The sequence below is a fragment of the Strix aluco genome, chromosome 5 (assembly GCF_031877795.1).
Source record: "Strix aluco isolate bStrAlu1 chromosome 5, bStrAlu1.hap1, whole genome shotgun sequence".
Taxonomy (NCBI): Eukaryota; Metazoa; Chordata; class Aves; order Strigiformes; family Strigidae; genus Strix; species Strix aluco.
The window spans coordinates 17,299,391-17,317,010 of NC_133935.1; the positions used below are offsets into that span (position 1 = coordinate 17,299,391).

General features: G+C 40.4%; 1 protein-coding gene across 3 annotated transcripts in view; it reads right to left on the minus strand.

The window, feature by feature from the left end:
- Positions 1-17,620, minus strand: part of IQSEC3 (IQ motif and Sec7 domain ArfGEF 3) — a 107,740-nt gene that overhangs the window by 88,878 nt on the left and 1,242 nt on the right. The window lies entirely within an intron of this gene.

A 17,620-nucleotide genomic window follows, 5' to 3' on the forward strand; every position in this document is an offset into this window, starting at 1 on the left:
CTCAGAATGATCAAGGGGATGGCACTTACATTTATTGTTTGACCTCAGACAAAATAAAAATCCTCTGTCTTTCTGGTTATGTGATGTTTTTGACCAATGGGAGATTCATAGGAAGAAAAACCTGCAAGGAGCAAGACAAAAAAGGGAATGGAACAGAGCATGATGGAAGTACAAGAGGTGGATGTGGAGTGTTATCATGGGGTTTGGGCATCCTAATTCTGCCTTGGCGACTAATTAAGTTAGGGCTTTTACATCAATACAATGAATGCTCCAATGAAAGATAAGATGAGAAATTGTTAATAATGGAAGGAGGTGGAGGATACAGCCAGGAAGAAAGGAAAAATGGGAATTGTACAACCTTATAGAATTGAAATTCAAATGCATCTGGAGGTTGATCTTCAAAGACAAATCTGTAGGCTCCTCCACTGACAGGCTCCATATGAAATACAATAAGCTGTGAGGTAATTGTGAACCCCTGGGACCAGGCAATACTAGCACATTTGAGAATAGGAAACTTGCCACATCACCCTTAGCTCTCCACAAAACAATGTTGGCATCTGAGAATAGACTGCTCAACATGCAACAGCAATAAGGCCATTTGGCCCAGGAGCAGAAACTTTTGATGACCAAACACCATCTTGCAGAATGTGCTGAGGCTTTGTGACTCTTGGATGGTATGCACCTCTGAAATGTAGCAGGTCTTATCAGTTAATAGCATCAGCTACTACCTTATCTTCTCCTTCCAGCTGTTTTGCTTTGTTTTGTTTAATTAACCCAGCCTTCTGAAGGAGAGGGCTATGCAGCAGTCACTCCTGTGTTAACTTCCTTCATAAAAACAATTGCTGTCAGGCAGTGTTGGGGTTGGAGTGATTACAAGATCCGTTACATAAATCACTCTCCTGAAACTCATTTGTCTTAACAAGTTCTTGTATCAAAGTTCTCTTTATTATCTCTCCTTGAGAAGGCTTGCAGTCTGTCTCAAGACCTCCAGTCTGTTAAAGGAGGAGGCAAAATGGAGACAACTAAGTATACTAAAAACTATGCATGTATTACAACAGACTGACTGTTGCATTCATGTACCCCTGTAAATGCTTTCCAGGGAAATGCAAGGCAAAATAAAGTGTTTGGCTTCTTTAGCATTTATAAAGGCTGCCTTCATATGACATTGTATTTTTAATTTCATACTCATTTGAGTGTTTGGAAAATAAAAATCTGTTGGGGCTAAAAAAGGAAAGTTAAAAGAAAACATGTTTCTCGACGCATCTTTGTCTCACTTGTGATAGAACCAGGATGGGCATGAACTTTGCGATATGCAGCAGTGCACAGAACAGCTGCTGTGGCACTGGGACCCATGCCATGTCCATTACTATGGCCAATTGTTCTCTTACAGACAACAGCCACTGTTGAGTACAGCACTACCCTTCTTCTTGTTTGCTTATTCAAGATTTTTTTTTTTAGTTAGAAATGCAGCCTGTATTTCTACCAAGGCCTTCCCTATTAACTGTTCAATCCAGTTACTAAAAGTTTAATTAAATCTGCATCTGTTGCCTGTGGGCCCATTAGAACTCCAAGGGCCTCTGCTCTCTCCTCACTTATGTCTGTTCATGGCTGTGGGCTTCCACTGGGTTGGCTTCATTGCCTTCGATGGTTATTCTCCATTTGTGCCAAGGTAAACAAACAGAAAGTATACACTAAGCGCCTAGAAGACATTGGGAACAGACAAAATATGTGAGTAATTTTCTTGTTTAGATCTATAGTTCATTCTGTAGAATATCTGTTTTGGAGGCTGGTTTGAATGCTGTTTGGGAGATGGCTTGATCTATCTTTTCTTGAAAACCTATTCTTACATAATTAATAATTAAAACAACATCAAAAGCTTGATTGAGAAAATTGGTTTGGATTCTTCATTGTCAAATCCCCAAACAACCAATGAACAGAAATCCTGTGCTATGGAAATTCAGCAAGTCTTTCTACCCAGAAGATTTTCAGCTATCTATGGAATTGTTATGCTCCCTCCACCATCATAATTATGGTTTGGTGAGCAATGTGGGGCATCACAAGTTCTCAGGGGTGCACAGACTGAGAGTGTGCAACATGCAGCTACACAAATGGGTGCAAGCATTCCCACTCGCATGCCAGCATTGTGCCATTAAAACAGCATTCCTGTCTTGCAAAGCAGGCCAGAAATATCCTCAGTGGATGGATTTGCTATTATTAACTAGAATACCTATTAGCAAATGAGGTGATTTCTGGCTTGGTGCTAGTGGAAATCACAAGGCTGTAAGGACAAAGAACAGCCTGAACTGTTCAGTGAAAAGCAGTTCTCTGAGAAACAGAACTTTACAGAGAACGAGAGAAGGGGAGAGGTCAGTAGCGAGTAATCAACCCACACTTACACTCATCATCATGATGGGCAGGATAAAATTGAGATGTCACTTTTCCAGGTTCATATCAAGTTCTCTTTTATCTAAGTTCATAAATACGAAGCTAAAGACCCTTTCCTGTTGCATTTGAGGAACTTTTTTTTTCTTCATAATTTATATGAATATCAGTGCTTGGGCAAGTGAAAGATTAATGGCAACTGCTTGGTGCCAAGCAGAGCACAAGCAGGCTTCCTTGGTGCAGCTCTGCAGTTTCTCCTCACCTGCAGCACCTCCATTAGCTTAGTCCTGAGCACCCGCGCAGCTGCCAGTACACCCAAACCTTACTAGCCCAGACCTATTCATCCACATAGCTCTGGTGCTGATGCAGAAAGCTGCCTATGTTAATTGCTTGTTATTCCAGTGTGGATTGTCCAGGCAGTTCTCCTAATGCATTAGAATCCTGTCTTACTCTTTCCCATGCTTGCGCCTTCACCTGTCTCACCACATGTAGCATCTGCTAGTCCTTTGCACAACACTCAGTCTTCACCTGAGTCCTGCAGCATCACTTCCTCCAGTTCTCCATGTCTCTTCCTCAAAATGCAGACCTCTTGCATTCATTTCAATTCTGCCCAGCAATTCCTACCTCTAAAGCAGTTCTGGACTTGCACAGCAGCTCTACTGAGCAAACTTGGGTTTGCCACCTGGGGAGGTGTAGATAAATGTCACTAAGCTCACTCTAGTTTATCTTAAGGCAGATGCATGGTAGCCTACTGGCATGGACTGCTTGTCATCAGAGATCTCTCCTCTTAGCAGAGGGTAATGGTAGTAAACAAAATGTACTGTTTCAGTTTAAATAGGAGCATCCCCTGTTATGGTGTTACTATCAATAATTACATCTCTAAAGTTTCTGTCAAAATAAAGCTGTGGCTGCTGCTGATCTTACAGCACCTGCCACACTTTCAGCCTCAACAGCTCAGAAATGGAGTGGCAAGAAAAGTCAATACATCTTTTAGCTCCATGAACTGTGGTCTGACAGTTGATACTGAGGAAGGCTACACTTCATTTTAGTAGTATATGTAACTGTGGCTCTTTGTTTCAGTGTACAGCAGGAACTGGGTAACAGGTAGATAGTCAGCATTTTACTTGCCTCATTCAGCATTCTGTTTACTGCCTGAGCATTCCCACCTGTGGTTTTTTGCGCACTGTCAGAAGTTTCCCAAGCTCAACTTCCTCTTGCTTAGAGGCCTCTACTTAGTTCTTTCCTTCTTGCAGCATGACTTCTTTTTTGTTTACTCAGAGTTTCTTCTAAGCTATCTCTGGAGCCTTTTTAATCCCAGGTTCAGAATGTGGTCACTTACTCTTTGAAGCACAAAGCACAGGTCAAAAGAGCTGATTTTTTTCTGTAGTCATCACCACACCACTAAATAAAACAATTATATGTTAAGTTTTTTAAAAAAACATTGGTCAAATCTTCCCTTCCATCTTTCCTTATTGATGATTTTGTTAATTCAGTGGGTTCCTGAAGCCCGTATAAGTAACCAGTTATAAAAAATGTATATATGTGACATAAATCACATCTCACTTAGACTGTTCACCCAGACAACTGTGAGTGAATATATATGTGTATACACTGTTGAAACCCTCATTCCTTCAGCCTTCACTTCTCTGCACAGAGATGTATATCTAGAAGGAAAGAAAGACATATTCTCATGGGGATACAGGTATATCATTTCACTTCACCCTACCCATTCACTGTTCAGTCCATCCTCGTCCTCTCAACAGCTATCTGGGAATCCAGCAACAGAAGCCTTCATCACAGCCTTGTTCTCAGCAGTGCTGTATTCATATGCTGCCATTGTGGTGTAGCTGCCACCTATACTACTCCTGCAGCAGAGCTGTAGAATGGAGGTTTGGGGGGAAAGAGAGGGTGTAACTGCAAGTGAGAAAGAGGAACAAGGGCGAGCTAAGTAAGGATAAACAGGAGATGCTGTCTGGAAGGAGACAGTGAAGTTTGGAGAGGGGCTTCAAGTTCTATTCCTGAAGGCCAGTTTCATTCTTGCTGATATCTTTGCAAATGCCACTGTACTATCAGGAGCCACTCAGGTCCTAACTTTTTTTCATGACTTTAATAAAAGGAGTAGTAATAGAGAAGTGTCACTAAATCGGTCATATTTTAGCTATTTTTGTGACATATCTCCAACTAGTGCCATACTGGATCCTAAGGGAACAGTTACTAATTGTGCCTCTGGTTAGTGTTCATCTCAGGGAATTCAAAACAGCAGCAAATAAAACCAGAATGGAGAAATGAAAAATAGAGCTGGAAGATAAAGGAGAGAGAGGTCCTGATCCTCTGAGGTGCTGAGTCCTTTCAAATTGAGGAAATTAGTATACTCCTACAGTACAAGCTGCAAAGAAAAAGTAACCAACATAAATAGCTCCTTGCTGGTAAGAGAAAGAAATTCCAGAAACGTCCAAGGCACATTCACATCCTGAAGCCATTTTTGACCTTGTTCCAGATCTCCTTTGCCATCTCTGTCATTACCAAATGCAGCCTAGGTCTCTATTGAATGTACCCCTTAACTGTGGGCAACATATTCAAGTTTTATAAGAATTCCCAGAGTGTGCCCCCCTCTCACAGTGTGCCAAACAGCATCCTTTGGGGTTATAAAACACTGGGGCCTGCCCCAATACTGAAAGAAAAATCAGGCAGGATGGAGGATCCCTATCAAAGTGATGTCCCCAGGTAACAGCTAATCAGACTTGAAGTAATGAAACACTGTTCCATCAAGCCCTGTACCACAAACAGGAAGGATGGGGGAATGCAAATACTCTTCTTATTACTGGAAATTAAAACCTCAGCCCAGAATCCATTAAGCCACATGTATCAGTCATGCAAGAGTTCTCCTTGGATGAGGCAGGAAAAATCTGGCAGAACAAGACTGAAACTGTCTGCATGACTTGGTGATTGCATGTACTGCTGTGATTGTGTCAGGGGAGGAGGGGATGGAGGCAGCAGACCCCAATATGGCTCTGTATTTAACAGGAGAACAGGGGGAGGGAAAATATATCTGTGGGAAGAAGAAAACACATCTTGCTAGGCAGTGGTTTCTGGAGAAGGTACTCTGTCAACTTATTCACATGCACAGATGTGATAATTATTTTCCGCTTCCCTAGCTCACATGCAGTGCCTACCTCTGTGGGAGGCTTTTCCTTTTGCTCCCACGAGAGGAATATTTTTAGTGTCTTCCATGTGCTTACTGAGCTTTCTCCCATCAAACCAGACTGAAACAGCAGAGACTATAGGCTCTTAACCTACCTTTTCTTGCTACCCCTCTCGCTACCCCTGTTGCAGTTATGTGCAACACATAACTGGTTCATTGCTGCAAGAAGAAAAAACACGCTCCAGCATGCGTGTGTGGTTTCTTGACTTTTTGACTCTGACACACCTACACCACTTTTTTACTCCAACACATTTTCTTGCTGGACTAGCTGCTTTTGTAAACTTTGCTGGACTTGCATGCAATACACATTCACAGTTCTGCCAACCTGAAACCATGTGTTTCAATTCCTCCTGAAATACAATATTCAATTTCATCTCCAGCCTCCACTGCTTATTCTTTCTAGTGTACGTAACTGACCCCAATAGCTGTTAAGGACTTTTGGTCAAGTTATAGATCTTTAATGGGCCAAACCTCTTCTTGATATCATAGAATCATAGAATGGTTTGGGTTGGAAGGGACCTTAAAGATCATCTAGTTCCAATCCCCCTGCCGTGGGCAGGGACACCTTCCACTAGACCAGGTTGCTCAAAGTCCCATCCAACCTGGCCTTGAACACTGCCAGGGAGGGGGCATCCACAACTTCTCTGGGCAACCTATTCCAGAGCCTCACTACTCTCACAGTGAAGAATGTCTTCCTTACATCTAACCTAAATCTACCCTCTTTCAATTTAAAGCCATTACTCCTTGTCCTATCACTTTGTGCTCTTGCAAAAAGTCCCTCTCCATCTTTCCTGTAGGCCCCCTTTAGGTAGTAGAAGGCTGTTATAAGGTCTCCCTGGAGCCTTTTCTTCTCCAGGATGAACAATCCCAACTCCCTCAGTCTGTCTTCATAGGACAGGTGCTCCATCCCTCTGATCATCTTCATCATATCAAGCTGTCCAGGGAGTGAATAAGATTTCAGGATTTAGAGCGATGTTATTTGTGCCATAAAAATGACCTCATAACATTTAACTCTTCTTGTCCTGTTTGTCTCCTCCTTTCAAGGCACTATAGCCTACTTGACAGATCAGAGCCCTAAGACCCAGGTTTTACCCTCAGCTTTGACTAGCTGGGTGAACACAAGCAAAACGTTTTCCATGTCTTCATCACCTTCTGTAAAATGAGGACTACCTTTGTAAGCACTGAAGGATCTACTGATAAAGACTAATGCAGAAGAGACATTATCATTATTATTATTATCACCTACTTTTGCATGGTATTTCTTTTATTCATCCTGTAGCAAGATCTTGCCATGGTTAGAGGTGTACTAGAGGAATACCTTACATACTTGTTACTTGCTGCTTTTTTAGATATTGTTAGGGACATACACTAGCAATATTTCACCTGTGAATAACTGCATTACTTCTGAAAGCACTTCAGAAAACGTAACATTACTGTGTATATGTGCTCATCTCTGAAATACAGGTGTTTCTGGTGTTAGAGAGTTGGCCATAGCAGCCTGCAAAGAAGCATTGTAAAAAACTGCAGCAGAAGAATAGCCCTGATCCTTATGCTTTGTAAGTCATATTATCATTTGTGCTTGAGGTAGTGGGATGTAAACTGCTCAGTGAGGATTTGCTAGCATCTCAAACCCATGTCACACAAAAGAAAACAACTTCATACAAGGAAGACAATGAGGAATGGGGCCCATTGTCAACTGAGCAAAACAGAGAGGAACGTGATGACAAACTTACACCAGTATGTGAACAGGGTTAACACCTTTGCTCTGTGTGTGTGTATATCCTGTGAAGTGACACAGAAGATCAAGGTCCCCAGCATCTAATCTGAAGAAAGAGGTGCTAATGCCAGGCAGAGATATCCTGAAGACACTGCTATCTGCAGACATACTTCACTGTCCTCTCCTAGCACTCTGGGTATTTCTTGAAGATCTCCCAGACACTGCCTGACCAGCTTAAATTGCATTGCTTTATGAGATCTGATAAACCTCCCATCCCACAGTAATGAGAACTAGTCACATACACTCTGGGCATACAGTAGTGGGCTCCTTCCTTAAACCCAGGAGTTGCCTACTGGGGAGGTGGCTTCAACCAGTCAGTATCTGTTAAGGACAATGTTCAGTGTGTGCTGTTTATTATTCATTTCTCCTGAGTAAGAGGCTTCATAAAAACAGAACATAAACCCCTGTCATTCCCTCCCTCCCTCCAGCTAAACCGAAGCCTCACTACAGTTGCACACATAAATGAACCAGGCATTCAAAAAGTTCACAGCCTCTGCAGGATAAGATTATGGGGCTCCTGGCCCTCCTGCATGCTACAGTTTCCACTGGGCTCTTTCCCCTTCCCTTTATAACTTCTCCCCACTGTTGTTCACTCTTTCACTAGCTTCTATCTCCCTGCACAGACAACCTCTGCAGAAATATGGTATACCTTATGACTGCTGCAGAGGCTTTGGAGAGCATGCAGATGCATCCACCGCTGGTATGCAGTCCTGAGGCCACGCTCCAGTCAAGCTTACAGGCTTGGGATTTGAAGAGTAGGCTAATATAGACTTAAAACCAGCCTGAAGGTTGCCCTTAGCAGAGAGTAGAGACACACTGTAGATGTTTCTCATCCTCTTCTTCCCCTCTTCCCCTGTCACCAATATTTCCTTTCTTCTGCCAACTTGTAAAATAACCTGCAGAAAGCAAATGGAGTTTGGCAGAAGTCTGATCCCTCCCTTAAAAACAAGTAGATTCTTTCTTCCACCTTTGGGAGGCTAAATGTCCTTAAATGTCTGAGACTGAAACTCTTTGTCAACGCTTTTTATCCATCAAGGATACAATCTGGTATTCCCAATCTGCATGGCTGTGTAAGAGCCATGGTAAATGAGGTGATAAAGGTGGTATAATCATTCCAGTCAGAGCATGTCTAGTGAAATCAATATTTATGTATTCAACTTGACAAAGATGAGAAACTCACTCTTTTTTTGGCAGAAACAAGGGACCAGCAGTGGATGTTGCTGCAGCTAACATGGAGATCAGTATTTTCCCAAATGAATAATAAAGAATTCTTGGGGGAAGCATTATAGCAGTTGGCTGTGCCATCCCAAATGATTGCCATGGCAAGTATGCACAGAATCTAATAGGCTAATAGCTAACTCAAACTAACTAGCTCCAGTGGTAGGACAGAAGTGAGTTCAAGAAGATCCATAACATCAGAAGTTATGTATGAGTGTTATCTCATGTCTCTTCAAATTTGAAGCAAATTTGAAGCAAAATGAGTTCGGTCACTCAGATTTACAGTTAAGTGGTAACAGAATCTAGCTCTTAGACTTACCTAGATTGTAAAGTAGTGCAAATTACTGATCAGAGCTGTGCAGTCTACCTACATCAGGAGTTTGACTGGATATAGATTTATTGGCACAAAACATCACAGAAGAAAACTACCTGAAGAGAGTTCTTTGGCAAGAAAACCAGGGAATGCTCAGAGAAAAGGGAGGAGATTCCTCAGATTCTTTGCTAGTTCAGATGAAGGTTAGTGGTCTAGTGTGCGTGGATATCAGCATGGCCCTCAGGACAAATCCAGATACTCAGTTACTATGGTGAAGGGGGCCATGTGAGTACCTAGGCAGACACAGGCAATTTACTGGTGTCCTACTGGGAGTGGATTTGCAAATTAAAAACCAGCAAATGAAACACAAGGACATTTTTGAGAATTCTGAACTGACTGCAGAGCTGAAACTTTTCCTGGAACAGCCCAACAGAGGCAGAAAGAGTATTCCTCACAGAGGGGCAAAAGCAAGAAAAGACAGGTCTGAGCTGAAGTAGAAAGAAAGGTAATAATCACTACAAATCTGGAGATGTACCCTCTCTTTTGGAATATGCTATCATATATAAAGTCTGTTAAGAACTTCAGGGCCAAAACCGCTTTGCTCCAGAAGGCAGATCCGAGGATGTTCCATGGAGGCAGTGCCCACCCTGGCACAGCAACACCAAGATGCTGGACGCTGAGGCTGAAGGAGGTGCTATCAGAGCAACTCTCCCACTGGAGCAGGATAGTGTGAACCACTTTGGAGGACTGCCTGGAAATCAACATCAGAGACAAACAGATTGACAGCAAGGTCCTGAATTTTAATAGAAAAGTCAGAATTTGAAGAAATATCCAAAGTACAGCAAAAACTGAAGAAAATCCCAAACCTCTTTAAGATCTATAATAATTTCAGTGTCCATTTTCTGCTACTCTTCAGAATGACATAGATGTTTTAGTGTGTTTCAGCAAATATCAATTAACTTCTCTAGTAGTTAATTCTAGTCCCAGCAGCAGCCCATGCCCATGCAAATGTTGGCAGGTGGATTAAGATGATCCATCAACTTCATACGCAAAGCCAGGAGGAGCAACACTCTCTATTTGCCGGTGGTAAACCTTCACCTATGTGCCCCCTGAATTCCTACAGTAATTTCCCAATTCTTTATAACTTTAATATTCCAAGACTTTTAAGAGGCTATTACACATAGAACACCAGTTCCAAGATAGATTTGGAGTGGACTGTTCAGCCATTTTGATGTACTGGTGAGCTAATTAAAAAAATTATCTAGGACTTGCTCTTTGTTGCCTAGGTTCCTAAGCAAAATATGTTTTCTGTGACCATATAATCTCTTCCTTTTTCCTTCTATGAATGTGTGTGTCTCTCTTTCTCTGCGTGGGTGTGCGTGTCTATGTTGGTTCCTACTTTGTAACTGCAGATCCCACTGTGAGTTTCAACCAAGTTTGAGTGAATGACAGTGATCTCAGAGATACTGACCTCTTATGAGTTCCATGAAAATAGCTGTTGGTGTGTAAAAGAGAGAACTTTGTAGGTTCTCCACTAAGGGAAAGGCTGCCGAGTGAACTGAAGCCATTACTCCACACAGAAGTCTCCATGTTGCAGAAAGATGTTATAAAAGCCTCAACACCAGGAGCAGCTTACATCAGAACTCACATCTTGTTAGGCATCCAAAAATGTAACCATGACACAAATCTTCTGGAAGCCAAACTTCATTAGCTCGGCAGCTCACAGACCCCCTTGTTTACAGCTAGAAGAGGGCAGGAAGGATAAGGTTTGCCATTTTTAATTTCTTATTCAAAATCACTTTAATTTCACCAAAATGTCCCCTCTTAGATGTCACTCGTTATGGAAAATATTGATCTCCTTCTATCCCCCTCAGAAAGTGCAACTTCAGAGCACATGAAAATAACAGCTGATCAATGAGCATAATCTTAGCAAAAGCAATAAAAATAATACCTGTGTGAGGAGCATACTGAGGGTGCATGCACAGGGTAGAGAAAAAACATTACCAAACAGAGCAAATACATCTTTATAACCCTGCAGCAACATAACTCCTACCACCTTATATTAAAATACCATAAGAAAACATTACAAACCTATTATATGAAGAATCAGAATGTTGCTTAATGGTTTTCTCATTGTCTACTGATATTTCTGTGATGAGTTGCTATCCATTGCTATTGTCAACACTCATTTACACTAGTGGATGTATGTGTAGTTGTGTGTGAGGACAGATACACAAAATCTGGTACAGATCCTCAGGTGATGTAAATTGTCGTGGCTGTATTGACGTCAGTAAAGACACACTGATTTCCTCCAGTAGATGATTTGCTTTTCTGTATGTAAAAAGCACAGAAACTAGGTGCTGCTTCAACTTTGTTCTTAGACACTTACTGTAGACAAATGTTCATGCAAATACATTCTCTCTTCCATGTGCCAATACACATGTTGCGTTGCAGTACACATTGCAAGTAATGACGGGAGCTTTATGCTGCTTCCTATGCTGAAATTTATAGAAAGGATCCTTCCTGATCTATCTGCCCACTTTTATCTGTAACAATACATCACCAACTGCTTTGCTACAGATCTTAAAATACACAGACATGCAAGGGACTGTCCAGCATCACAAGTCTGTTAAAAATAAATTTAGGAGGAATTAAATTTTGATCTTAAGATTGTTAGTCCAATGCTCTAACTAAGAGATCTTAAACAGAGCCATCGGGCAGAACAAATCCAATAGTCAAGACTCATTTTCTCACCTAAGGCTTAGCTAAATGAAATTACAAACTCCAGAATAGATGAATACAAGAATATTACTAGTTTGTTTCAAGATATACCTCTTCAAAGGAAAAAAATGTATATATAATTGAAAAAAAATATATGAAAAAGAGAAAAGGAAAGGGAGAATGGTCATATTTCAGGCCCTGTCTTCCTGAATTACTCTTTTTTTTTTTTTCTTATTTGCTCTTATATGGTTATATGGTTCCATGGAATGTGGACCAAGTAGCAATCACAGGCTACAGGTAATTTTATAACAAATGAAATATTTTCCATCTGTTAAACAGATGAATATTTCTGGCTTTCTATAATGTTTTCCTAAGGGAGAAACAACAAAAGGTTTCATAACTGAGAATGGAAAAAGAGAAATAAACCACTGCTGAACTAGGAAAGAAAGGAGAAAACAAGCAACCTAACAATGCATTTATAGGGTAAATAATAGGAAAGCAGGAGATTAATAAACCCTATGTATAGAAAGATTAAGGTAGAAAGACCGTAGTTCTTTTTTACTGTTTCTACTTGGATTTCAAGACAGAAGGAAAAAAAAATAAATCTAGGAAATTCCTACAATCGAATATATCTGTTTGTCTAGAGATATTTTTGCTTGCAGAAGTGTACTTCATTTTATCACATGAACACTTCTTTTGAATGAGCAGGTAGAAGCCATAATTAATAGAAGACCAGACAGGTTCTGGTCTGGCACAATCTAAGGACTAGAAGAGCACCTCAAGGCTAGATTTCTCTGGCTTACTCTGACTAAAAGTGCAAATAATTTCAAGTATGGTGTAGGTGGGAATATGTACAGTCTGTGCTTCATGTAAGTAGCCACTTGCTGCATGCATAAACTGTATGAACCATGCCTATATTGTAGATTCCTGTGTGTGCATCATTTTATGAAGGACATGGAAGTATCAGCTGCTTGTTGCAATCTCAGAACAATGCATGTCCTTCCACACTGCACATGCTGCAAAGAATGGGACAGCCAGCCCAAGAGTCACCTGGCACTGAGTCCCCAGCAGGAATTTTCAAGGGCGTTGTTAATACTTATTCATTTGGGACATATTTCCATTTATTCCTCTTCCAAACAGCCATGCACAAATTCTTTTGAATGCTAACAGTGTTGCCATGTGAGCATATTGCTTCTGAAGTCTTCTTATAAAGCCTTACTTTGGATCTCCCTGGTAAGTGACACTAAATGAGCCAATACAAAGCATATGGAAGAAAGGTACCCTTGCCACCAGAGAAGAGCAGCCTGGCTGCAACAGAACATATAGCTAAGTGACATAACAACATCACCATCTCATCAGAAAAACAAAATAATGCATTTGAATCCCTCCTCATTTAAGCATTAAAAAAGTCACCTTCTTTGCTGTTGCTTTCAGCCCTTGTCTTCTCTAGTTAAAAGATTAGGATGAGTCTTTGTTACTCCAGGTACTGCTCTAGCTGGGCTCGAGACACAGATGCATAGGTAGTATCTTTCTAAAGCACAGCTAGGCAGTATTTCACACAAATTCCTTCCTCGTTACTGCTTCCTGATGTTTCCATACTGCCAGTGAGATTTCCCACAATAGTATTTTCAGGCTTGACACTGTGTTGCTTTGGCCAGGACTTTATACAGCATCATATTGAGGTGCTATCCCTGTGGGTGGAATTCCTCATGCCATCTTTACTCAGCAATTTTATACCTAGACCTTCATCCTGAACGCTTCCTAAACTGAGACCTTTTCCTTCTCTCACTTCATCTGTTACTTCTTAAATATTATTGTGAATCATTAATTCCATATCCTTCTGCCTGGGATTTTATAGACCCTGATGTAGATATGATGCAGGTGTGTTCCTGTCACAGAGTATATCTTAGGCTGATTAAAATGTGAATGGAACCAATATGATATATTTTTAAATGGGACGTAGTCACAGAGTCTACTTTCTTTTTTCCTCTCATTATGCTCTTTACTCCAAAATCATGTAAGCAGGGCTTTAGCATCTGTGTAGCTATGCCAGTACAGACCTCTGTCATTTGAAACCAGCTTACAGCACTCTACTCCAAATAACTTTTGATGCTGGAATGGTAATTGCTAGCAGGGATTTGCAAAACCCGGGGCAGCACCAATGCAACTATTTCTGGTGTGTGAAAGCTCAAGAGAGTTAAACCCTGAAACAAGCTGGGGGAAATCTTAAAGAATGGAAGCAGAGGGGAAATGTAGCATTCCTCGTGTGCCCAGAGTGAAAGGAATGGGTATCTGGGGTACACAAGCCACTCAGAGTTGTTCTGGTGTTCTTTTTTTTTTTTGTGCTGGTGCAATGCGCAAATATAGCAAAATATGTTAATAGTAAGCCATAATATTTACAGTTATTGTTAGTATCCATTGAAATCAGTGGGATTTTGTCTAATGCCTTTACCCTGGAGATAATCCATAGAATAGAACATTAATGCATAGTTAAAAAGAAAAATTATGGAAAACAGTACCTTTGCATATGCAATAACTTCATTTTAAGGTTACATAATTAGGCTTTTGAAATTAAACAAAAATATAGCAAACATCCTCAGACCGCAACAGCAACTAAGTGACTTTAACATTGACTTTTAAAACTTGCCTCTTTAAGATAAAAAATACTATCCTAAACCAAAATAAAATAAAATAAAACAAAATAAAACAAAACCATTTTCAGTCCAATGTAAATCCAAATAAGCTTTAAGACCTATGGAAAAATGTGATTTTAGATAATTTCTTCTGTGAGTTCTCAGAGTTTGTTTTGCATGAGGAGGTATCTTGTAGAGCAAACACAGGCTAATAATAAGGCAGTACTTAGATTCTTTATGTCATGCTAGACAAACACTGTTTCTGTGCCTTGTTTTCACTGTGGGTGAAACAGTTAAAAGAAGATTTTAATGCCACTTTAATGCAGAATGCTTGTAAATTGCACCCATGTCTTTTGAGGGAAGGAACTATAACGGATTATTAGCTATTATTCTAACTGTATTTATCCAAGTGAGTTTTCCAGCTAATGCATGGGCTCAAAATCTGAAGTCCTTCCATAGGCAGAGCTCCTTACTGAGAGTTTAACTGATAAAAAAACAGCAGGATTTGGGCCATTTAGACTTAATTTGCTAAATTCAACCCTGTGGCATTTCCCTGATACTCAATGAAGGGTACTGGAGATTGGCAAAGAGGTAGTATTCTGATAAAGAAGGGAAGGAAAATTTATACTCACAGGATTTGATGATACTTTGGGATGGTCCCTTAAGACAAGAGGCTGCCTATTAAGGGTGATCTAAGCTATGCTAATTTGGCAACCTGTATTTTTGAAGCAAAACATTCCATGACGAATGACCTTATTTTTTTGTTTTTAAAGCTGTGAGGCGCTTATGCAATAGACTCCTAAGGTAGAAAGAGACAGATGCCGCGGAATAATAATCAGCCTAATTCTTTCTGAGAATCTCTGCAAAAATCTTTCTCCATGTCTCACTTTTCATAGGTAAGCTCAGTACTACCTTTCTCACACAACGACATGCAGCAACAATCAGTGGTCCTCTGCATAACTCAGGAATTCTTCCTTTCCTAGAGAGGGGTTTGGTTTTGTTCCCTTTTAAAAGGTAGGCTTTTTTTTTTTAAAAAAAAAAAAAAAAAGGCTTTAGAAAAAGCAAAATTACCAGTTTTTTAAAAAAGTGAACAACGAAAATAAGACTGAACTTTTCTTTAAAATAACAGAGGTGCTTCAGTTGTTTTTAATTCCTGTCCCCTTACAGAAGACTGCCCCAGTTGACATGAATAGTCACACATGTTCAAAAGCTTAGGTCTTCACTTCTATCCAGGGCTTGAGGTGAGCTGGGCTGCAAAAAACCCTCAGTCTTGACTCAAAATGGGCAAAATCCCAGGGCTGTGTCTGAGGTGAGAAGGGCCAGCACAAGTAAACTTAAACATGCTGCCAGAACGTCCTGTTTTGTGAGAGGCAGAGGAAATTCCATTACTGGGCAGTAACAGCCGGGCACTGCCTGGGTGCTGCTTTAACCCTTGCTTTCAGCCACCACATCCTGACACGCTAAAATATCCTTTCTGTTCTGTCTAGAGTGGCCATTTTCTGTAGTGAAGTCAGTTCCTGTGCTCTTGGCTAAGAGAAAAAAATTTAGATAACATTGAATCTCAGGGTTTATAATAGAGGGAAAAACATGTTTAGATGTGGGGAGGAAGGAAGACAGTGCAGATACCTAATCTGTGTAGGTATTAAAGTATACGTCCCCTGCTGTCACTCATAAGCAAAAATACAAGTCTTAGGTTGGCAAGCTGGATCATAAGGGTTATTGGGCATGCTGTCAATAGGTGGTGAAAGATTCCCCACCCTCTATCCAAGTTGCCTTTAAGTTAGATTTTGCAGTCTCTTTGATTTCCTTCTAACAGTCAGAGATGAGAGAGGATGAAACCCAGTATATACAATCAATGGTAAAAAAAAGAACCTGCAGGAGTGAGAAATGTAGACTATTTTGTAACTCACATACTTCCTTTTCTATACAAAGATTTTAGTTTGCCTAAGCTATAGAAGGAAACAGAAGCAGTCTATTTTAATCTTCCTGAGTGAAGAACGCTGCAGGGATTGCTCTGTTATCCCCAGCAGCAGCCTTGAGTTTCCACAAAAAAGGCTCCATCCATCCATCCATCCATCCATCTATCTATCTGAAACATAAAGATTATCATATGATATAACAGTGATCAGCTGCGTTCTTAATGCACTTTCTCTTTGTGCATTTTGGTAGGAAGAAAAAAATCTACAATTCTTCCCCCAACCAAACCCCACTGCAAAAAAAGCTCAGATAAGAAGGAGGTATTTAGACTTATGCATAGAAATTGATTCTTCAATCTGTGGAATGACGTATGTTAGAAACTCTGTTCAGAAGAAAGGAAAGCCCTTGCCGATACAATGTTTCTAACAGAGCCTTCACTGCAGGGATTCACTACTGAAAAAACAATGAGGTTGATTATGCATTTTTATACGGGTTTCTTACTGTTTTGACTTGACTTAAACTATGCTATTCTGGATTTACACCAATTGGCATGAGTTCAGGATCTGGCCCTACGTATTTTTAAAACTCCATCTATTGCATGATGAATAAGGCCCAGATCCTGCGAATGCTTACTACCTGTATTAATACTGCGAGTAGCCCACTCACTTCCTTTAAGTTGTGATTGCAAAATTCAAATCTTACAGTGCAGCATTTTATGGATTTGTCTTTTCAGATTCAAGCATGTCCTGACCGTACATATTCCTTTAATAGTATTTCTTTCAATAGTAATTTCTCCACTGATTTTCATAGAATCACGTGATAGATGCTTAGCTGTTATGAAGTGGCGTAACTCTACTTACACCAGCTGAAAATCCAGCTCCATGTTGTAGCTATGTTTGTGTATTCAAAACAAACATGAGAGAGAAGGGGCCCTTTTATTTAAAGTGTCAAAAGAGACAAGGAAGATGTTTTGGGCTATACAGTGTACTGCATACTTCATTTGTTTTGACATTACTATAACCAAAACAATGGAGTTTGTTCTAGGAAAGAAATTCTGATATAGTTTTACTACTTATATTAGCTTTTTTCTTACATAAAAGAAGCCACATCAGAAACTATGCTCCTTCTCTTCCTAACTTCACTAACTCTGGCTTTCAACCAGAAAACATTCCCCTGCTTTCAAAGTGCCTAAACAAAGGACAATACAATACTGAGTGCAGTTGTAATTACCAGCTGGTGAACTGATGGCATGTACTGGATACGTAATCCAAGAAAATGTGACTCTTCAGTAGTAGCCTTTTCCACCACCTATAGTGCTGGAATGCTCATCCTTGTTTACTATACATGCATGCACATAGACCATTATCAGTATTCAGTACTAGTAGTCATGCTTTCTTCACTGAAGAGGAAAGACCAGCAAAAATATTTTGTCCTTTGGAAGAGCTGGATCCGTGTCA